The following is a 24,055-nucleotide window of genomic DNA, read 5'->3' on the forward strand; positions in this document are numbered from 1 at the left end:
CAAGTAAATAACCAACTACTCCTGGTGTATGCAGGCAGACATCAGCCCAAACAAGTGATGCTCATACCTTCTGCATCTCATCACCCACTACCTGGGAAACATCTTTTAGCCAAATCAGTGAGTTTTGAAATATTGTGGGGTACAAGGAAGTGGCTCAGCTTCTGCTCGAAGCTGTGCAGTCAAGAATGTAAATCTCATACCTCCAGTAGCTGCATGACATCTTTATTTTATTGGCAAGAGAAGCAGTATACACAGCGACATTGCAGTCTCTTAGCTCATTAAAAATATCTCAATAAATAAAACAAATAAGCAACATATACACTGGAACAGAAAATGAAAAGAAAAAAAAAAGGGGGGGGGGGTGAGCGGTAGCAAATCATGGAGCAATAAGGAAGAGGCGGTAGAGTGTGGAGGGCAGTCTGTAATCCAGGCTGTACTTGAAACAAATCATGCAGGGAGCTGGGGACATGGTGGGCTTTTTTCTTCTTTTTTTTTTTTCTGAGAGCCTTGGTCCAGTTTTGACATTACTGTACAAGAAATCAGGTTTTGAATTTTAAAAAATAGACAAAAAAAAAAAACAACCAAAAAAGAATACAGCTAAGGGGAAGTAAAATCCGAACCCAAAGATTTCTCATAAATGTATTCCTGATTTAAGATTTTTCAGAAAAAAAAAAAATTAGAAATAAAACCAAATGCACAGACAGACACACACAAAACCCAACAACAACGAACAACCAGGAATGTTGCTTCTCTTTGGTCAGTCGCTTGGGGAGAGATGTTGCAAAGTTTCAGACCATTAGCTTTGGTGCTGTTTGCTTCTCAGTCTAAGTGCTCCGCAAGAGTTCAGAGCGAGGGAGGTCAAGAGGGGTCTTCTGGACCAGTTTACTTGAGGTTGTTAAGGTTTCAGAAGCTACAAACTTGGATACATCCCAATTCCACTTCAGTTTCAGACACTGGACAGTCTGGAGAGAAGGAGAAAGAAAAAAAAAAGAAAAATAAATACACTGAATACAGGCCATCTTTCTGAGATATGCTGTCTGGTAAGTTTTTTTCCTCTACAAACCAAAGCTGTGGTTCATGAACACCCGTAACCACACGTTGAAACCTGCCCCTGGTCCCAGCAGCGTGGAGGTGCACGGTCAATCCAGCAGCTGGGTGAGATCCAGTGTACCAGGAGCAGCCCCCCATCTCCTCTTAAGCAAGTGAAACAGGGAGATCAGATGCTCAGGCGAGTGAGATGGACTTTAGAAACCCCACCCACAGCGACTCTTGGCTCCTCCTGCAAAAAACAGGCAAATCCTGCTGGAAATGAATACGCTTTCTTTCCATCCTGGGGTAACGCTTTTACGCAATATCTAAGAACATCCAAAAACAGCAACAAAAAAAATCAACCTCAACTTAATTCCTTTGACTTCTGGATGTATAGCCTAAGTTCAGAGTCTGGTAATGCCACAGCCTTTTTTGCATTGTACTGTGAAATAGTAAATCCACAGGCAAGAGCACTGTATCCATCAAAAAGTCCATATGCCGACAGCAGCATCTCCAACCCCAAGGGATGTTGTGCTAAACCCTTTCTCCGTGTGATTCCTGGTGACCCAACCCTGTGTATCATCTCTCCTTTGCCCCATTTATCAGGATGTGACAAGATGTAGCAACATGTTGGGGAACTCTGTTACCTGTGGGGTTTACTCTGATCTGCAGCAACCTGCTGTTGCTCATTTGTGGGCTGATGGGACAAACTCTGTGACCCGGCTGTGCCCATGGGAGATCCCATCAAGCTTGGGGGAGGGATGGTTTTGCAGGCAAGATGCTGTTTCTGCCTTCAGAAAGCCACCTCAGCTCATATATCAAAAAGCAGATATAATTATTTCCTCCCACTAAGGAAAACTTCCATTTAGCTTATTTCCTTTCCTTTCCTTCTCAAAGTTATTAATTATCTAATTACAACCACATTCTGCAGACGAGCTCAGGACTTGACAGGCTGCCCAGGACCACTTAGGAAAGCTTAACTGCTTGGTGTGTGCGAGCAGCAGTGGTTTGTGTATGTGCACGTCGGACAGATGACAGGCTGGCCCTTTCCTAATGCTGGCGTTGTCACAGCCCTAGCTGGGGAGGGACTCGGGAAAGGAAAATAAAATATAAGGAGGAGGAAGATGCCATGGAGCAATTTTCTGATGGTCTTTTTTAAAAATTATTTTCTCCAGCAAGCAGAAGAAAGGGTGGAGGATGTTCACTGCCAGCTAGAGGAGTATCACTGTGCCCTGCTCTTCTCTGAACCTGGCTGCCATGTAAAACAAGGTGAGACCAGGTAGAAAGCAATACTGAGCTGATCTGTTTCCACTGACTTTTTCAATCCCACCCAAGACTGGAGAGGTTGGCACAAGGCTGCTCTTAGAGCAAAGCTGGTGATTTGCAAGCTGACGTCTTTAACCCTGGGTGAGAAGCCCTGCTCTGGCTGCTGCTGTAGTGTGGGATCTTGTTTCCACTGGTCCTTTCTAGTTTCCAGCAGCTCTTTTGGCTCTGGCCAACTGGAAAAATGGGAATTTCACAGAAGCTCAGTGCTAACAGGGTGTTTTGTCTTCCCAGTTACAGCCAGGTGAATGAGCTAGATCTACCCTGTGCCTCAGGGCTCTGACATGGCTCTCCTGTGCTCCCAGGGCTTAACCCATCCTTTCCCATCCCACACAGGGCACCAGGACCAGGGTCATGGTGGGCAGACGTTGCTGCTGCTCAGCCATTACTTGGCTAATGCCTGGTTATCAGCCATGGCAGGACCAGATGATCTGGTAGGGTATTTCCACTGCTATTTTCTGTGATTGTCCACCGGACGCTAAAGCAACTTATCTCAGCTGGTGGAGCAATATTATGACCAGATACAGAGGTCACCCAAAGGAAGCTGCTATACCTGGCTATGAAGAGGTTATTCTCCCCAGCTTGACAGGTACTTGTGTTTCAGTTCACATAGTGTAACATTTTGCTAGTTGTTCTTGCCACATATCCTACATAAGATCCACATCGAAGAGTAAAACCTGATCATTCACAGACTCAATCTGTCAGCACGATAGAAGGAAAGAAGTACACAAGATGAAAAAACAGCCCCTGTGTCACCTATTCCCTCTGTTTCTTCTTCTCTGGACCTTTGGGATGTTGGATGCTGACTGCTTTTGAAAATCGGGCTCTAAGTCACAATTTTGAAAACACATAAATGGTAACAGAGCGAGGTGGGCATCTTTATGTTGCATGCAGGGACACACTTTGGCAGTGGGATGTGTGGAAACATGTCCACTGCAGGCAGAGAAGTAATGAGATGTATGATGTCTACACCCAACCTGTTCCCCCTCAGTTACCCCCTCCAGGGTACCCAAATAGAGGAGTACTGTACTAAAAACCTGACAGCATCCCACATGGAGCTTAATAAGGTGAGGGGGCTTCAGTGACTTCTCAGTTTGCTTAGAGCAGTGGACAAATTATACTCTGATTCTCTCTTGTGATCCTCATGTCAGAAATCTGGTCCTTGCTCACTGCAGTTTGAGCCTTGGCTGAGTAAGACGGATAATATGCCAAAACACCTGTGGGCTGGTCTTTCCTCCTCTCCTACCCAGTGCTGCCACACCACTGCAGCCAGTGGTGGCTGCCTCCTCCCGCCCCTTGTTTCTGGAGAGCCCACTTTAAAGTGTCCCAGTAAACCCAGTGCTTTGTGCCTGGGCCCCCAAAGAGCTGACTCTCATCCCCCAACTCATACACCAAAAGGGGAAGCACGGCCCCGCTTGCCTTCAGGAGCTATAAAACGAGTCAGCGGGGCCCTTCTGGCTCCGTCCCCTCTTCAATTATAGAGAGCTTTTCCATAATGATTTTGTGCTTTAATGGACCCTCCCAAGGTCGTGCTTCATGTTTATGATCTTTTAATCCCAGAGGGGCTCAGCAAGGCATTCGTCAAAGCCTGCCAAGGCACTCAGCTGGCAGCTACTCCTGTGGCACTTCTCAGCTCCGCTCCCGCGAGCCAGACCCACGGAGGTTTCCGCATGCGCTCCTGCAGGAATGGCTGCAGGTTTCCTATAGTGAGGTATGGAGCTATGGGACTTATTCTTAAAAGAAGCGGCAAAGCCCAAAGTGGATTTCACAGAGAGAGGGCAGAGTTTCTTCCTGGCACTAAGCTGGTGTGATAGCACAGCAGGACCTTGCAGAGTTTAGTTTTAATCCCAGCTCACGCACAGGTTTGCTATGTAATTGCTCTCTCTGCGTGTGCCTCAGTTTCCCTGGTTGGGAAATTGCAGTACATCCCTTCCTCTTTTACAGAGCATCTGGGATTTAGTCAACTGGTGTCCATAAGGCACCTTGTGACTCTCCAAGGCATAGCTGAAGGGCATAATACTACATTATAACACTGCATGATTACAGTAGCTGGACTGAGAGATGACACACGGTGAAGCACTCTGCTGAATAGACTTTCCAAGGATTTCTCTTACACCGCAGCTTGTAACACAGAATATAGTTGTTATGCACTGCTATATCACAGACCCAGTGCAGTTTCTTCTGTGAATTAAAGTCCAGTTGCTCTGTTTTTTCCTTGCTTTAGGAGCATTTCCCAGGCCAAGACCAGAGCATGCGAACCACAAGAGCAGAGAGCTGCTGGCTTGATGTAAGGTGGCAGCAAGAGCACAGCCCTAGTTTCAGGAAATTTTGCAACATGTCCCCAGGGTCTTCGCTTATATAGGATTAGGGTGGTTTTGGTTACAAAGGGATTGAAATAATTTCCATAACATGACCAAGAGTGCAAATGAAATAGAAAATGCAGCAAAACTGTTTGAGCTTGTTTGTTGGTTTTGTGTTTGGTTTTTTTTTTTTTTTTTTAAAGGATGCTTTTTCAACTTCTTTTAAAGTTGGGAATGTAAAAAAATGGTTCTGCCCCTGGGGCCCAGCCTCTCTCTCTCCATGTGGGCTTCAGCCAGCCAAAATCCCTACCAGGAAGGTGCTGGCCCACCTTCTTGCCTTGTGTGTGGGGCTGGGGCTGGGGTCAGGCAGTGAGTGGGGGGATGAGGGGTGCGAGTGGCGGAGGGGTGCAGTACACACCCGTTGCTCACCCCGCGCCAGCTGGTACTGATTTCAGCAATCACCAAGAAGTTTATAGACTGTTTCCTCCCCCCTTCCCCTTCAACTTAGGGAAGTACAAAACAACGTGGGTCAACACAGAGACCCCAGCCCTGCTCAGTGGGTCAGTGCAGGGCACGCTGCCCATGGGCTGACGGAGCTGCCTTCAGGCACCTCCGGAGTGGATGCGGTTTCTGACCAAGCGTCTTTGCTGAAAGGAGTTTGAATTGCAATAACGAATTTCTTATAAGTGACACCAGCGGGCACGCTCCTCACTGACCCTGCGTGTGGCTGCCCCGGCGGTCCTGGCCAGTTTCCCCACTGACCCACATTGTCCCGGCAGCTCTGCTGCCTTTGGCACTGTCCCTGCCACCGTGTTTTGCCTCCTTTGAAGTCTCTCTCCCCAGACTGTGCCTGCTTTTTAAGTATCCCCACAACATTCATTTTAATGGGATGTTAACTTCAAGGGCTGCTTTTTTGGTGGCTGTGGAGGTTTGGAGCAGGGAGCAGCATTGCTGCAAGGCAGGCTGGGGAACAGCGGGGCTGCCTGGGGTGAGGAGGTAGGACACAAGCAGAACAGGCAGCAGTGATGGGCACGGGCAACAAAAGAGCTCTGTGATCTTCCTCCCTGGGAAACAAACACGCACGGAGGAAACAAATGCTAAACCAGCTCACGAGAAAGTGCCAAACAAACTCAGCTGGAGATCCCCATCACCACCATGTAGAAAATCATCCTTCCAAAATGAGAATAACCAGAAAGGATCAATATAGGGAAACACACAACAAAAGCCTTCTTGGGTTATCACTGGTCCTCGTCCATGCTGTTATTTAAGGCTTCACTGTACTAGGTGCTGCACAATAGCTGATAAGATGTTATGGGCAAGTTACAGGGTGAATGGGGAAGGAGAAGTCCCCTGTTGAGTTGGATCTGCTTGGACATAACACCTGAGCAAGCACATTAGGCAGTGACCTCTCTGGTTGTTGCCCATGTGTATCTTCAGGGCTGGAGAGCCTCTATATATTTATCAGGAGGAAGGAAATGTGACATAGATGAGTTATTCTGGAAAAGTCCAGCCACTGGGTTCAAGCAATGCTGTGTTACAACACAAAAGAGGACGCTCTTGCTTTAGAAAATCAATAAAATGTTTCAGTCGGCGCTAAGTAGCAGCTGCCCTTAATATTTTTTCAAAATAAATAAATGCGGCTAGTTCGGTTATTGCATTATGTCATACCCCCGGTACGCCCGCCCGCCGCACCAGCGCTGTGTGCGTCTTGCCCCGTAGGCACAGGCACAGGGAAAAACAACAGCGAACAATGCAAAACGTGACTTGGGGGTGCACGTGTCGGCCCCCGTGCCTTCGGAGAGAAAAGGTCAGCATGGGCTGGCGTGAATTTTTGAAATGCCAAAGCAAGCAGCTCCAGAAATTGGATTGTTCTTTTTTAGATTAGGAAATGCCAAGCTGGAGGGGAGGACGAATCTCAGCATATTGACTCTCAGGCCAGAAAGTCTGAATTTGGATTACTTCTGGCCATGAGAGCTCTGTCTCGCCTGCCTACTGGGACAGTGGGCTGGATGCAACCTGTGGCAGTCAACCTGGGCTCCTGCAAGCATCCCGTGCTCCTCTCTCCCCACCTCTGTGACCCAACTCAGTCACAGATTTGCCAGCCAAGGGGACTGCCATTAAGACATCTTGAAGTGCAGAGGTCTGAGATACCAAGGAGAATCTTGCTGGGGACACAGAAATCACCTAATTTGGCAGAGGTTGTCATTGTCATGGGCAGGGTCCCTAATGAGGTGCTCACCACCAAATTCCCCCAGTTCACCCCTTAACCTTCCTCATTCCTGAGCCTGGTGAACAGGGACCATCGCTTCCAGCTGTCTTGAGTATGACTGCTTTAAAAAAGCATATGGCAAGCATCAGCAGTAATATCCACGGTCAGGTTTGTACGCTTTGCCTTCCAGCATCCTGTGGTTTTTTATCTGCTCAAAACCTTCTGAAACTTATGTTGCTTGAGCTGAAAATTTTCCATGCCCAACGGTGATTCCTCTTTCTTGTCATTGTTTTTGTTTTCTGGAGCCTGGGCAAAAAATGGTCCAGCTGTTTTGGAGTACAGGGAGAGTGGAAAACAGCCGTGCTCCAAAAATGCTGAAGGCTTCCCTGTGACTGTGTGTTGGAGGCTGGGATGGCAGTGGGTGGAAAGCTGAAAGGCAGCATGCAAATCGTCCGACTTGCAAAGCAGCTTCCCACCTGGACCTGGAGGAAATTAAGTTTGTTTTGACCTCGTTCTGAGCCTCCCAAAATCGCCTTCCAACTATGCACAGGCTGAGTGTTTCTGTGAGCCATATGAAGCAGGCCTGAGGCAGGAAGCATGGGGAGTTATTTTGGCTTGGCTTTTATCACAGCACCATTAAACTTGCAGCCACCATGAAGCAGCAGAGATGTGCTAAGTTGGAGGTGAGGTGGCTGCCAGGAGCTGGCTTGGAGCTGGCCTCATGACCAGCAGTTTGGGACATACACAGGGAAACCAGGTATTTGCTACCTAGACCAGGTGAAATGTGTTCCCAGCAGAGTGCCTGGCCAAGCTTTAGCAAACTGGCACGGCGGCTCCTTAACCCTGGGTGGTGGGATGCCTCTTGCTTCCCTCCTGCCTGAAGAAGAACCTGGGGTCATGTAGTGAGCTGAAGTTAAGGTATGCCCAAGTGAAGGCTGTGCAGGCAGCCTTCCCTCTCTCCTGCCATGCCCACAAACCCTCCGAGCCCTTCTACGAAGGATCCTCTTCACCTGATGCTGTCCTCCCTCTTCCTGCTTCACCCAAAGCAAACAATTGCTCCATAGCCGAAGGCAGCACCGCTTGTTTCTAGAGAGTGTGTAGAGAAGCTTTTGCTCTATCAGTCAAAACTGGATGTCAGAAAGTGATATCAGAGTGACACCAGAGGAATTTTCGAAGATTTTCAATTCTGCAATTTCCGTGTTGAAATTTCTGCATAAAACATTCATCAAAAAGGCTAAAACTCAAATTCAAACACGTGGAGAATTTCAGCTGAATTTGTCAAAATCTTTTAAGTGTGATTATGGAAACACAGGTCTCTGTTTAAGGATGGGAAAACTCTATTTGCACATGTATTGTTCATGTTTATGCATGGTTTAATATATGTTAAATATTTTCATAAAAAAGTCAAAGGAAGAAGGGATATTCTGTTCTGCATATAGCATACATAAAGCTACACTCGCTGCAGGCATTGGCTGAATCTCTACCAAAGGGATATTCTCAAATTATCTTATGGAGTTGACAGCTGTCCCCAGAGCCACAATGGATTGTAGTGTATAGTAGAAATTTAAAATATTTTTGTGATTTGAATGGTGCAAAAATTTTTAGGAAAAATACCATATTGCTTAGCAGCAGCAGGACCTTTGCGAGCAGGTAAACACGTGCCCTTCCTTGCGGGAAAAGCCAGCGTGTGGCAACCCCTGAGAAAGATGGAGAGCCATATTTCGAAAAGCCATTTCCACACACCAGCATTTTGGAATGTGAAACTTGACCACACTGCAACAGGGTGCCTGGTTGGGGAAAATCAGGACAGCAGCAGTGTGGGGTGGGACACCAATGCTTGAGCTGTGTCCTTGAGCACATCTACCTTGCTGCCCACCCATCTGCCTGGGAAACCAGCCCGTACTTGTTGTGCAATAGTCTCTGGGGATACCCAGCTGCCACGCAAGGGGCTGGGGGACCTCTTCCTGAACACGACCAGAGGGGAGTAGCAGAGGTGAGGCATGAAGGGGAAACTGAGGCACAAAGGAACAGCACCTTAAAAGAGCAGAAATCCCTTGATTTTTAGGCCATTTCTGACCATGAAAGGCTAAAAAGATGGGGGTGGGGAATAAGTTCCCATCCTCATGGTTGCTTTCTGCCCTCAAGGGAGTGCTGGTTGTTGTGGCCATGACACAGACCCCTCCATGGGCCAAGAAAGGAAAGAGCCTGAACGTGCAGCCGTCCCTCAAGCAACAGAAACGGCAGCAGGGCCAGTCGTCAAGGCTGTAGAGGGGAGGAAGCAGCGGAGAAAGGAATTCAGATAATTGTGTACATGAAGAGGCGGGAGAGAGGGCCAAAATCAGATCTAATGCTGCGGGTACAGACAGACTGAAACCAGATACCCTGGCTTGTGTTTTTCTGCCTTTGCTGGTATGAACCCTTATCAACCATCCCCTCTTGAAGACTCCCAGTTGAAGGAAAGCCACAATTATGTGAGTCTTACAGCTGGGAAACCATTTAAAAACATATCCCTTGCAGTTGTTCATTCCTGAGCCGCAGGGTCCCCCCTGCTATCTCCAAAAGTACCCCTTGCCATCTAGAGGAAAGCCTCTAATCTAACTTACTCCAGGCTTTTCAGACCTTGGACGATTTATCTGCCCATGGCTGGTCCGAGGGAAAACCTCCTCCCCGTGTCCGGCAGCTCCCCAGTTTGTTATTGGGAGCATAACTAGCGGTTTGATGGGGATGTGGCATAAGAAAACAGAGATTTAAGCTTTTTCTCCTCCCTTTGAGAATGTTTCTGTGTCCCCAGCCCCTCCTGCACACCGCTGAGAAAGGTCAATGCTTGCTCACACCTCACTGTTTGGGAAAAATTGCGGTGATGAAAGATCCTAAAGAGACAATGCCAAAAAAAGAAACCAATGGGAGAGCTCGTGACCCTGGTCCCTCCTGCCCGTGTCTCGTCCTGGCCGGCGGAGTAGGACAGAGCACACCCACAAGACTGGGAATCAGATCAGCTGCTAAAACCAGTTCCTCACTCACAGCTGAAATAAATCCTGGGCACTTGTGAGTGCTCCTCTCTAAGTACCCACAGCAGAGAGAAGAGGATTGATTCAACTTTTTTTCAAAATAAGTCTAATGTCAGCAGGCAGCCAATATTGATTGAAATGACTGAATAATCTGGCTTTAAATCCTTTTTTTTCCCCTCACTCTGCTGCAGAAAGGCTCATTGGTGCCCATGGCCACCAACCTAAATACACATTATCTATGCAGTAGATGTCAGGGCGTGCTGTCCTGGAAGAGCTGCCTGACCTGTAAGGTGCTCAAGTCCAATTTAACAATGCTGCAATGTGTTTGTCACATTATTTTTTCTTTTTTTCACCAGATTATTTTTTTAATTAAAAAAAATTTACAAAATATAGCAAACTGACATTTTAGAAATGCACGAGATACCATTTGCTTGCATGGATCCGGTGCAGTTGACACTGTGTTTACCAGAATGGCCTGTATTTAAAACTGCTTTATTAATCTATAAAGTCTTATCTGTTAACATATTAATCAGCAGTTAATTGACTGCTTTTGACTGCCACATACTTTACTATTTTGGTATCTATCATGCAGCTGACCTTCTTGCACCCTGTTCATATTTAAAAGTGGAAAATGAGCTTTTCCATTCTTTCAGCTTCAGGCGTACCTCTGCAAGGCTAAACTGTCTGGAGCAAAAGAGGTGTCTCCAGCACCAGAGGAGGTTGTGACTCTCACAAACAAGTTTAACATCTCTGCATGCTCTGATCTCTATTTTTCCTTAGCTCCTGATAACTGAGCTGTTGTTTTTTCCTTGCGGCTTCAGTTTCTTTCTACTTGAGAAGAAGAGAGAGATGCTCACCAAAAAAGAGAAGCTGAAGGGCTGGCACACCCCACCCTGGACCCGTGAGGTACCTGTAAACTCAGAGCTCCTTTGGGAAACCAGCTCTGCCCCGACTCAAATCAGCACAGCTCACCCATGCCCATCAATGTGGGAAAGCTGAGGTGGCCTCCGTTACACCCAGGAACTCGTGGGCTCAACAACCTCCCATGGGAAAATTTGCCCTTTGGGGCCCTGAAACACCAAGAAAGCCACTTCTTCAGCATTTCGGCTTGGGGCTGATTGTCTTAGCCCAGGTAAAATCAGCCGCCTGGGGCTGGCCTCATGGTAGGGAGGAGAAGCCAGAGCTCTGCAAGGAAGCATTTTGCTGCTGGGACACTCAGAGTTTCTGTGTTATGTCCTGCCTCCCTGCAGCAACCTCCGGGCAGTTAATAATATTTGCTCCAAGGTGCTGTGTCTGTCCCTCACCAGAAAATTAAACCAAACAAAAAAAAGCTTTGAACAGGAAGGAGCCCCCCCCAAGGAACATTTCCCCCAGTCCTGCACTCCTCCACAGCCTGATCATTGGCCTCTTTGGGGCAGTGGGGCTCGTCGCAGCTGGAGGAGGAGGTAAGTTTGTGGGAGCCCCTTGTTAAAATCTTGGCAGCACATCACTGAAAGCTCAGCTAGAAATTGCCGAAAGGCGGAAGCTGCTAATGAGCAGTTGGAGCAGGAAAAAGCAGAGCTGCTTCAACGTTTGAAAAGACCGTCTAAGCTCCGTCCTCGGCTCTGCCCAGCTGCCTCGTGGGTGGCTCAGAAGAACAAGCGCCGGGGGACACCACCAGCATCTCCTGACCCATGAAAGGGCAAGTGGCCAGGGAAAGCCAGCAGCTGGGGGCAAAGAAGGACAGGAGGGAACCAGCCACTGCCAGCTTTCCCAGCTAACGGAGAAGCAGGGAAAGCCCATCACTCTTTCCTTGGGTTCATCTCCCCTCCTCAGAGGCACTCACACATAAACCTGGCTTTGCACAAGAAAGGTGTAGAACAAAGGAGCAGGGAGAGGGGAAAAAGACAGGGAATGAGATGTTCCTCTTGGGAAGCTCAAGTGAAATAGATGTGGTTGGGAAGGAGAGGTAGTGCAGATACAGACGTGTCCTTAAAGAGTGGCCCTGAAGCTGATGAGGCTTATGCCAAGGATGAGGGCAGTCATCATGTCTTCCTCTGCCTCGTGAGCCCCCCATCCTCCAGCCTCTGGGCTTCTCAGATGAATACGGGCCCCAGCTGCCAGACAACAAGCAATTTTCTGGGCAGCCACTCAGTTCTCCTTGCCTGAAATGCACAGTCAAAGCAGTGCCAGAGAGATGGAAATATGTTATGTAGAAATCAGGTAAGGAGGGCAAAGTTGTTACGGATGGGCCATACACTTCTACTGAGATGCTCACAGCAAAAGCCATGCAAATCTTGCCCTGCACAAGCACAGCTTGTAAGCTAAGGCTTAATTTATTTTAGGAGACAGTTGCATGACCCGTTACAGCTTAATGACTTATACCATCAACTGGGCTACGATGACTGACTGTGTATCTGCGCTAAGCTGTTTGCAAAATAAAATATATTGGTGCTGAAGACAAACACGTTCTTGTAGGCTGACTGACACTCTCTGAAAGGAAAACATCAACAGGAAGATGGTTCTTCTTCCTCTTGGGAATACGTGAAGACGGTGGCTTAGGGCAGCTGGCGCCGCATGCGGCATGGTGCAGCATGCTCTGACAATGCTGGCAGTCGGTGTGAAATGTGTCTCTGGTCCCTGTCCGCCTCTACAGGGATAAACACAACTAAGATATGAAATGGGCTGTAAAAATACCCTTCTGCCTCCACCTCATTTTAGAATAGCAGAGAGTATTGGAAAAAGGGAAACCTCTTCTCCTCCCTCTGCGTTCCTGCCAAGATAATACAAATTCTAGGAAAAACACCTTCTCTAAAAATAAATATATACATCTGCAGCTTTATTCTTTTTCCAAGGGAACTCTTTCGGTCTGGCCTGCTCTGCCAGCAGTTTCCTTATAAGCTCTCCTTATTTTTCCTGTGTGTAGCAAGTATTCAGCTGCAGTTTGCAAACCTCATGAGTGGCAGCATCCCTGTGGGAAGCGACAAGCATCATTCTCTGGCTCCAGAACTGGGACTGAGCACCAGCAGGTCCTACCCCAGGGATGAGACCTTTCCTACCCATTTCCTCAATTTACCTATCCCTGCCCTGTTTAGATTAGGTACTTTGGGAGCAAGTCTTGCTGTATCTGTACATGGCTGAGCACAAGGAGGAACAGCCTCAGCTTTTTTTCATCAGTGCAGCACAAAGACTCTGTAATAATGTTGACTCCTAAGAGTAAATCAGCAAGTGGATGACAGCCGCCATCCGTTATGACTGACTCAACTGCGCCGATTAATGCCAGTGGAATTAATAACAACAACAAAAGCCCTGCTTTAAAAGCATCGATGGTTTAAACTCCTTACTTAAAAACAAAACAAAACAAAAAAACCTGGGGCCACCCACTAAAAAGCAGAGATAGTTTGCTTAAAATCAATGGCATTTTGTGGGCTTCTGTGAACAATCCGCAGGACAGGTACGATCGCCTTACGAACTCGAGGTGCTTTTTAATGTTTGATACAGTCACTGACAAATAGCAGCTGAAACACCTGTAGACCAGATGTGCACAGCTGTACGTGTGCTGCTGCTGATCAATCTTCAGATTACATCATGCTCCAGATGCCTGACTTCAGAAACGCTTGGAAGGCAGAGCTGGAGTGCGAACTGCAAGCTTAGGCATTTCTTTCTTCCCAACAGCAATGCCGTGCCTCCTCTGCACGCAATGCCGAGCCCTTTTGTTGTCACCTTGACCTGCACAATGCAGCCTCAAAGCAAACAGAGGAGAAACTCCAGCCAGCCATTTGGGGAGAGACATTGGCATCCTGTAGCCAGGAATAATGCCTCTGCATGATTAATGTGCTGGGGAGATGGGCGATGTATCATCCACTCTGTGTTTCTACCACCTGAGACCCAAAAAACCATCAACACTTGCCTTTCAATTGGTTTATTCTGGTGTTTCTCCACACTGCAAGACATGGCACAGCTTCACCATCTCTCTACAGGCACACACGTGTGTGTGTGTGTGCGTGTATAAAGGAACTGCTGTGAAAGTCAAGTGATTTTAATTTTCAGTGGATTCATTCCCCTCAAGAAGTATGGCACTTGTGCCTATAACACTGGGAAGCAAAATTTTGCCTGCCCTGAGAGAAACTTGGAGGTGATGGCTGAAAAAAGACCCTGGTTTTTTGCATTTGGAGTAGGGAAAAAAGTTATCCTTTTGCTGATGAAGCTGTGTTCACTCTTCAAAACTGGCAAACAGCTGCTGGGGCGGATTCCCTGGAGCTCGGGGGATTTAATCCTCAATTTTTACAGTTACGGACCTTTACAGAGCATCACAAAAGCCCTTAATGCGAAGAAGCACAATTCTGTCTCCTTGCCCAGCATGCTCAATGCCACCATGCCCGGGTCTTGGCAGAGCTGGAACTTGCATCCTGGGTGATGTTCCCAGATGTTTACAGAGAAAAGGGTGCTACTTTGGCATCTTGCCCCTAGCATGAGGCAGTGTTTGAAGAATGTGCCCTCACTCACCACACCCTGGTCCCTGAAGTCAGCGATCGCAACTGCTCAGCCTCAGCCCGGCAGCGTTTCACGTGGCGGCAGGTGCAGGTTTTTGATAACCACCCAGGCTCTGAGTAACGATGGTGAATCAGTGTACGTGTTACTAATCTCCCAGGACTTTCAGAAGGGATTGTACCAGGCCAGGTCTCCATCTGGGATTGATCATCGCAGCTTCATTGAAGTCAAGGGGCCAAATTCTCACTTGGAATAAACCAGCTTAACTCCACTGCAGTCAATAAAGCTACTCTGATCTTTTTTTATGGCAAGAATAGTCCAACTCTTTAAAATACGTGAGGTTACAGGGTGTTGCCCTCATGCAGAGGGAGTTACATTTTAATACGCTGAACAATCCCGCTGGGGTAAGAAGTACTTGGCATCCAGTGAGGCACTGTGGCGCATGCTGGTGATGTTAAACACGCCATGCTTCAGAGAAAGCCACCAACCAACTGACATGCAGGTCTGGGGCAAGCACAGCTCGGGACAGGAGCCCCTCTGCATTCACCTTTTTGGCTTCCTGTACACGACTGATGCTAACAGCATGCCTCTTGGAATGATGACAGTGACCTTGAATATGGGGGCTTGCTTTGCATTCGTTATCTGCTAGTGCTGGGAGGTTCTTTCTCTCTGTCTTTGATGGTCTAACAGCTACATTAACATGGATACAAGCCTGGCAAGAGCCATCCTGGGTTCTGCATCTCTCCTGGGCCATTTCTAGCCTTTACTTCAAGTACCGCACTGTATAATCCTTCTCATAAACTTTATAGCTTTTGCCTTCCATGTAGACGACATTGCCCATGCTTAAAACTGGACCTCTAGACTTCAGCCTGAGTCCTTTCATCCAGCTGCCACTCTTTAGTTTAATAAGCCACTTCCTCCCCCTGCCTTGGTGTTTATAATCATCCCTGCCACCCCTTATCTCCTTGCCAGCCTCTTCTCGAGGCTGACTCTCTGCTGCCTGGGGGTGCCCAACACAACACAGCTTTGCATCAGGAGACCTTTGCAGGACAAGTGGAAGGAGATGAGGTTACTCGCATGGCTAGAAGGGGTTTTGGAGTCTGTGGAGGGTTTGGTTTGAAGATGCCATGTTTCAGCATGGTCTCGTTTGCTTTGCTTCAAGCCTCTTGGTTGGCTCTGGTCAAACAAACGCTTGAATGTGCTGTTTTTCAGCTCTGTGCACCTTGGACTGTGGTGGCTACTAGTTAAGGTAATGGCAGGACTTTCTGGAGAGGAAGGCAATAACAGCAGCTGTGAATCTCCCTTGGGTCTGGTCATGGGTGAAATATTTTATCTTTATTTTTGCGGTTTCTGATGTTGCCATCCTACTTTGGGAGTGTGGTCTCCTGAGGAGATAGCAGCAACCCATCGGTCCCTGTCTGGGTTCTGAGCAACCATGAATCACTCATTTTTCCAAGACTCATAAGGCTAGCATCATTGCTTCTAACTCTGCTTGAGGTTGGCCGGCTGCTTTACAGGCTTTCCTGAAACTGTTACGTGGGTGATGCTGAGCAAGTAAGTAACGGGAAGCGGGAGAGGGAACGATCTTACTCACAACCTCTTTAGCAACACATTTTCAGCCTGGACAGTGCTGTGAGCTCCCCAGGATGAGAGCTGCCCAACTCACTGCTCTGTTCCAAGAGCCTGCACTCCCATAAACTAACATCCTGAGGGTTCTAATTTCCTCTGCAATGACTAACTAATAATTTTTAATTTTTTTTTTTTATGTGTACCAGTGACCTGGGAGTGGACACCAAAGGTGGTGTATTCTGCTTGCTGTCTACCAGCTTTCTATGTTGCTGCTTTGTGCTTCTTTCCTAAAAATAAGCCACCCACTTCAGAGTTTTCATATCACTTTTTCATCACAGTTCTGGAGTTTATGGCTTCACGAGAGGTAAAACAAAGTTGATTGCTCCCTTGCTGTTATTTTTCAAAGGGAAACAAACCGCCTCACTCCAGCAAGTTCAAACTCCCAGGGGAAGAAATATGCAAAGATGAAATCTCTCTGCTAAAGGAGCAAAAAAGTCAGCGTGCCCTTAGCTGAAGTATTTAATCGCATGCCTAATGTCTAAATGTGTGTCGTTAGCCCCGCTGACTTCAGTGGGATTTAGCACATGCACTAAGGATGGACGTTAACATGCTCTGCTGAATCAGAACAGGCTAGCAAATGATTACCAAGAACTTGATTTGCATGCAGCATGTACACAGAAGCCTAGAAAAAGCTCTGGAAAATTGGTTTATATGGTCTTTTCCATCCTGTCATTCTGCAAAAGGCAGATGTATGTTTTCTTGTCTCCAGTTGTCAAGGTTTTTGAATTTCAGTGATTAAATGAATGGGTTAAGTCAACATTTTCAACCAAATTAGTGTGGATGACTCAGCTCAACGCCAGCTGGCTGGTCTTGTTTAGGTTTGCCAGCTGTAAGCTGGACTTGTTTGAACCTTTGAGTCTGAGCTCTGCTAGGTTCCCACTGAGCTAATAACCTGTATTACTGTGGTACTGATGCAATCCCCTTTCTGGAGGGGAGGAAGATGAGTTCTCTGCATGTGTTTAAAACAAAGACTTTGTGCCTTGACTTTGGCAATGCCGTTCCTCTCTGAATTTCACAAGCTGTCCTAGGATGTGTGGACCTAAGCTAAGCTTGTGCTCCTGTGAATCAATGGCTTACTGTGAAGTTGCTTCTGGTGGGCTTCTCATCTGACTGCCTGGATTTACAACTGATGCTGAATAGCTTTTCTGCTCTATACAACTGAGTTTTACACACGGCTTATGTTTGCAGTACAGCAAAATGTTTCCTGAAGTTTCTTATTCCCCAGGTTAAATCTGCACATGTTTGTGAAGCGTGAGGGAGACTGGATGTTACATTTAGTGATTGAAATGGAAGCTTTAAAGGCTCATTAAGAAATCAGATTGAATGCAGGTATAGGGAAGTATTGGTCTATCTCTGTCTAGAGTGTGCATGCTTCTACACACAATACACAGGTCATCCTTGATACCATATTTAGACTTTAAATATACTGTAGGTGTGTAGGATGTCTGTAGTGACTTAATTTAAGCACTTTTCACTCCTCTGTTCTTTTTACCAGTTAAAGATGCTTTTGTTTTCTTTTGAAATTTCTGGTTGCCACTCTTATTCAGGCACAGATTGGTCTCATCATATCTACATGCACACTTCTCCTACACATGTAGCACCTATAATACAGCATTTGCCTGTATCAGTAAATATTGGTGTGTATGTATATACATACATGTAAATCCACCTTAAAATTGGTGTTCATCTATTAGGGAGTACAACCACAGGGATACCACTGACAACCAAAGAGATTCTGGTTTTAGACATCACACCTTGTGGAGAGTGTCTCTTCTTCCACCTGATCCTCCGTTCTTAGCGAATGAGATATTAGCTGTATTTCTTATGACTTCCTCACACGAAACATAAATGGGCTTCTAAGGATCAGAAGTTCCTCAACTTAAAGGCTCCCTAAAACCAGTAGTTATTTATATTTATAGTAGTTATAGCATCAGTAAATGAGTGAAAGAAATGAAGTTTTAGGAGCTGGGCCCAGGGAGGTCGGCTGATTCTTGTGGCACACAATTTTTCCTTGAAGGTGGAAGAAGTAAAAAATGCAAATGGAAAGGAACTCACAAGCTTCCCCTACCTGAATATGAGTGCTGCAGCTAGGAAGGATAAAGGCCGTTACCTAGAGCAGCGTGCCTGGCTGGGAGCTAGTCTCTGCAACATGTCTGAAGCTGCAGCCCATTTGAACCGCAACTGGAAACCTTGCAGCAATGCAACGTGCTTCTGTCCCTGCGGGACTGGCAGGAAGCCTTTGGAAATCAGCACTCCCCAAGTGAAAATAACTCATTTGCTTGTGCCATGGCTGCCAGCTGGGGAGATGTCCTCAGGCTGGGGGAGCTGTTGGGCCACACTTGTCTCCTGGAAGTGCACAGATGCACCCTACAGGAAATTTAACCTGCCATCCCACGCGATTTGGCGGAACAAAGTGATCTCTGCCCTTTTCATACTTATTTATATTTTTAGTTGACTGCATAATCTGGCCCTCTAGAAAGTCCCTTCAGGAGGTCACGCAGCTGAAATAATAGCTAATGAATTTTTAAAAATGATTTGGGAGTTAAATAGTTTATTCTTCTTTTCCTTCCCTCAGTCCCTCTTTGGCAAACACTCCCGGGTTATTCTACCAGAGTGCTTTCCCTTCCAGGACAGGGCATGCTGCAGAAGCATCTTATTGTGTACGAAGGAAGGACCTATGTTCATCCCCAGGTGTTTGCATGATGCCCCCAAACTAGGTAGGGCTGGAATAAGAAAACTAGCTGAAGTATCACAGCAGCTCCAGAGACTAAGGAGAACTGTTGGCATTGTTTTTCCTTCCAGAGATGTCCTTATTCTGCTCCCATCACCTCACTTGGCTGTTTTATCTCTGGTTATGGGATGGTCTCAAATCCAGAGGATGGGACTCTTGGACTTCTCCAGTATAAACTATCCAAACTATTTCCATCTATGCCCTGTTAATGAAAGGAGCTGAGTTTATTCCTTTCAGTGGAGCTGTGCCTAGTTACACAAGCTGAGCTCTGACTGCAGAGATTGGTGGTTTGTACCTGTTCTGGGGGAGTCTGCTCCCCTTTCCATGTCTGCAAAGATCCTCCCATGTGCATGGGCTGTGGATGAGATGCTTAGCTTTTGGGAGCTCCCTGCCTTTTCAGGGGATCACCTCTGATGAGACCCAGCCAAGTCATCATCTTGGCTGAGGATTGTTCCTAGGCACAAGAGAGCCAAGGGAATGACTGTGGGCTGCCTTTCCAGGAAAGGGAGCTGTGGTCTAGTTCAGGAACCAGAAATGTCTGTGGAGATGGCCTGGGCCACTGCAGTAGCAGGACATGTAGGGGCTGCTCTGAAACTGTTTGTGTCTTCTCCTGGACTTCCAGCTGTATACCTCAACCCTGAATATGTTGCTTTATCCCTACTTATGTTGGTCTTGTATATTATGGGTTTAAGTTTTTCCAAGAGATTCAAAGAGCAACTGAATGATAAAGACTCTCAGACATGAGCATAGGCTGGCATTCTCAAAAGGATCAAGGAAACTTCATGCCTTTCAAAAAAATCTCAGTTCTGCAGGGGCCCTAAATCTCTTTCACCTCACCTCTCTGCTTCAGTCTGTTCATCAGACCCTGTCACTTCCCTAATAACAGATCAGAGGAAGGAAGTCCTGCCTGTTTAAAGGCCAAGTTCAGCGCAGTGCTCTGGTGGGGAGTGGGCCCTTGCACACGGTGAGGGTGAAATAGTTTTGTCGTGCTTCAGCTCAGTGATGTTTGGCTATGTTTGTCATGATCAAACAAAACAGCCTGGCTCCCTGCTGTGCGGGGAGATGCAAAACCATCAGGGTGAATTTTGACCTACCTCATGTTTGGTAGCAGATGAGAGCTGGGGACCTACTGCTCTTGTGGGAGAGCTGGGGGTGGGGGGGCTTCAGCTCGCCTTTGGGTCAGGGTTGGCACCAGGGTGGGGGAGAAAGTGGGGAAACCTTCCTAGTACCCTGCAACCAGTCTCTGGGAACCCTACTTACATCTTTCTTCCTTCCTCGTTTTTTGTATCCCTGGAGGTTGTGTAGGTGTGAAAAGGGTGTTGCTGGCTCCTGAGAGTCTTTCTGCCTCCAGCCTGTCACTTTCTTGACCCTGATGCTCATGGCAGGTCTCGCTGCTCCCCCTTCATCCCAGCCATTGTGCCCACAACATCCAAGTGATGGCAGTGCTCTGTGGTCTGCACAGCGAAGTGGAGATCCCCACTGTGAACAGGCTCCTCATGTTAGTGTGATGCCTGGTCAGTTCTCAGACTCCCTTTGTGATAAATCCCAGCCAAAGCTGCTCATTCTGCCTGCTGCCTCTTCCTTGGTCCCAAAGGCCCTTTGCTTCCTCTGCTGTTGGTCTCCTGGGCTCCTTCTTCTGGTCTGCTCCTCCTTCTTCCCCCTCAGCTCCCTTTGCTCCCTTTGTACTTTGCTCCATCACTTGCCTCTGGGATGAGATCACAGGATATGATCCTAGCTCTTGGTTCAGATTTACTCAGCTTTGCATTGTGCCTTCTCCTAGTTTTGGGTTCCTCGCTGCCAGGCTCAGCTCAATACCAGCAAAGGACAGGGAGACATGTGTGAGCACATGTCCTCCTGGCAGCTCTCTATAATATCAGTGATTGTACTTCCTAAGGCTCCTCCTCACACAAGGCTTCAAAAACATGGAATTCTCCTTCCATGTAATCAGTGTGAGTTTGTCCTCCCTTGGAGGAAGCTGATGCTTAAATCCCCTCTACTTCCCTCCCACCGCTAGGCACCATCTGTTATAGTTGCACTGCAAAAAGATGCATCTTCCCAAGATCCCACCCTACTTCTCAGAAGGGACTGCAGCATGGAGGAGAATCATGCAGTTTTGCGTCTATCTGTAGCAAGAAAATGCCAGTGTGTTAGGATCTACAGCAAGGCGGGGAAAAGGAATAGATGAAGGTACAGAAAAACAGCTGAAAGTGTCCACAATCTGGGAACGCTCCTGGCTCAATGCCTGGAATGCAAAATTCTTGATGTTTTCTGCTTTCCTTTCTGCACCAGAAACCTCTCTTGCTGTTGTGGTGTCTAGCTTTAGCCCTGCTTTATTGGCATTTTATCAAAGTCCCACGTAACTTTTTAAATGATGCTATTAACAGAGCATGTAATGTCTTATTTAATCAATTAATGTAGTATTTTTAATAGGGTATGTATCTAGCCTTCAGACTTTAGGTGGGAAAGCTTGAACACGTGATCTCTAAAGAGTGCAAAGCTAGCAAAAAGGTCTTCAAGTACGGTTTCTGAAATCCTGTCTCGGTTCAAGTCTGATGTGGGGGGCTGGCAGCTGCCTGGGAATGGGGAGGAACCAGGGGCAAAGGCTGTCCAAAGCTGCAGGAACACACGAGGGCTTTCACAGCAAGGTGGAGAGAAATTCTCCAGGTATCAGCGTGATTTTTGACAAAGAAATTCAGTCTTGCGCTCAACAGCAGTTATCAGTGTTGTACAAAGGAACGTGAGGTTGGTTGCATCCCTGATCTAGGAAGTCAGGGGAGAAAGTTAGTCCAAGAGGTGTTTGGGTCTGAATTATTATCAATCAGCACTATGCAGGCAGTTATGTCTCTGCCCTAACTTTTGCATCTGTGTGCTGACAATAATGGTGACTTTTTTTTTTAAATGCATCCCCATGTCTGCAAAATCTCTGGTGGTTTGTGAACCACAGCACTGCTGATTTAAAGTATGCCTAAATAGTTAAGGAAAGTCTGATTTTTGCTGTAAATGCTTGCTCATCAGTTTTCCTTTTAATCATTGCAACTGTTGGGACTTAAAGCCCCCTTGGCTCCCCCCAGTCACTTTGCACGGCATTTTCGCTATTCTGCTTTAACTGGAGACCTCGGGATGGCTCTGGCCCAAGTGAACTCCTTGAGATCCTTATGCAGTATTCTCCTGGTGGTACCCTGAGATCAGCAGATGCTGGCCTTTCTCTCAACTCCCACTCAGTGCCTCAAATCCCAGGGAAAGCTCTCCTTCCGCTGCTACACCCTGTGCTTTGAACACAAAAATGATTCAACAAGATCTTGGGGGTTTGTATGGTTCAGCTGCCTTCAAAAATTCGCCGGGGTTTCCAAAGTGAAGAACACCTCCATGCACAGCCTGCGCTGTGTCTTCAGTGCCAGCCCTCTGCAGCGCTTCCTCAGCACTGATGCATGCGTAGTCTGTCTGCATGGTAAGATTTCTCTGCCTGTGGTAAAGCTAATTCTCCCATGAATGCTCCTGCCTACCTGCATGCGATGCCTGTTCGCAATTACACACTGAGCTCTTCCCGAGTTATGTAGCTGAGATGTCCTTTGCCTTCAGCCTGGTGCTTCTAGCCCCAAAAAACAGCAGCCAAACCGCCTGTGGATAAATAATTTGGGATTATAACGGACATGTTGATTCTGTGCAACTCCAAGGAGTGTGTGAGTGCAAACCACTGTCCTGCACAAAGTGGGTGCTGTGCCTGTTGAATCAGAGTCTTACTATTGGCTTCAGCAGGAGGAGGGTTTGGGCTGTATTTTCTTTTTTAATTGTGCCTCCACTGCTTGTTTGGAAAGTTGTTGCTCCCCTTTGCCGTGTTGTGCTGCCCAAAGCAGTTCCTGGAGAGCAGCACACTCTGCTCTCTGTGCTTTCTTCATTATCTGCTCCATTAATGCATGTGCCTGCCTCTCTGCCTTTCATGTCTGCTGATCTTTCTTTTTTTTCCCCCCCTCTTTAGGTCACTTGTTTTGGGTCATTTCTTTCTTGGTACTAACTCCACCACAGGGTTTTCCAGATTTGTTGCTCTTCTGACTCTGGAGGGATGTTTTGTTCTTGTTTATTTGTTTTACTGGCCAGAATACAAAAGGTTAAACAGTTTGAAGAACTTTATTCTGTATTTACTGCCGAGGTAGGTTTCCAAATCAACAGTAGGTCGTGTATTGGAGAGACTCAGAGAGCTGCTTAACCTTTTTCCTTCCGTTTTGTCTCTCTCCAAATCTGAAGCGCACATCTGCAATTTAAATTGCTGAAATGAGAAGCTGTGAAATGCACATAAATTGCTGTAGATAGGCTGCTCAGTCTGGCCCTGGTACAGAGCCGGTTTCCATTTGGCAGTGGTCAGATCCCTCTGGGCTGCAAAAAGCACCTAAAAATACAAGGTACCAAGAGGATGTTCTGTGCTGTGGGGGCACAACCAGCAAGGAGGATGGGCTGGCCTGGAGATATGGGGCTGGGCAAAGAAAAACCAGTCTGATTGCATGTGGATCACTTCTCTACATGCACTGTTTGTAGGAAGGTCCTGGCTCATGGGGAGCTTACAAGATGGGCAGGCAACAGGCTCTCAAAGGAAAAGTGTTAGCATTTTCTTTTCAGAGGGGAAACTGAGGCACCATCCATCAACCAAAATTGTATGGGTAAGTTGGGTCTGAACCAGGAGTAGGTTCAGCCTGGCCCTTTCATTTAGGGCACAGTGGAGATGAGTGTCCCCAGGTTGGGTTATGGGTACAAGGAGAGCAAAACCTGCTGGCCCCATCACATCAAATGCCATGTGCTGATGGAAGAGCTGTTGTCCTTACAATAAGCCCAGAGGCTCTGGTATAAACCACCCCAACAAGGGACTTCAGCTAGCCAGCCCTAACATTCCATGGCACTTGGGGCACAGGTGGGCACGGTCCCCACCAAAAACAGCTGTGTAAAACAGGCTGGAGATGAACAGAGCAGATGGGAGCAAGTGTGGGGTCTTCTTCATCAACCACCATCTCTGCAGAGGCTCCCAATTTGCTGTCCTGCAAAACACCCCATTTCCTAGTAGCCAAGTGTATGGTTACACACCCCCTGCTTTTTCCCTAGCAGCAAAGCAGGGGTGAGACATCTCGACTCCCAAACTGCAACCAACACCCCACATTTCTTCTATTCAGCAAGTCTTGGTGATTCTCTTCTAAGAAATTTATGGAGCAGCCATATTCTGATTTTTGTCCCACTCATCTCCCTAACCCAATATCTTGATTATGTTCCTGAAAGCTCTCCTGAGCTGTTTTCAGTTGTCTCAACCACTCAAAATGCAGGTTTGGAGCAAGGGGCTGCTGGGCAGACTGGCTCTGCTGGGACACAGGTGGGT

The 24,055-nt window shown here is 47.2% G+C and overlaps 1 protein-coding gene across 1 annotated transcript in view; it reads right to left on the reverse strand.

Annotated features, from left to right (window-relative positions):
- Positions 1 to 212: 212 nt before the first annotated feature.
- Positions 213 to 24,055, reverse strand: part of TWIST2 (twist family bHLH transcription factor 2) — a 38,095-nt gene continuing 14,252 nt past the window's right edge. Inside the window, exon 2 of the mRNA XM_074872241.1 lies at positions 213 to 962. The gene's annotated coding sequence lies outside the window, so the exon portion shown is untranslated. The remainder of the gene's footprint in view (positions 963 to 24,055) is intronic.

Source organism: Strix uralensis, chromosome 6 (assembly GCF_047716275.1).
Source record: "Strix uralensis isolate ZFMK-TIS-50842 chromosome 6, bStrUra1, whole genome shotgun sequence".
NCBI classification, from domain to species: domain Eukaryota; kingdom Metazoa; phylum Chordata; class Aves; order Strigiformes; family Strigidae; genus Strix; species Strix uralensis.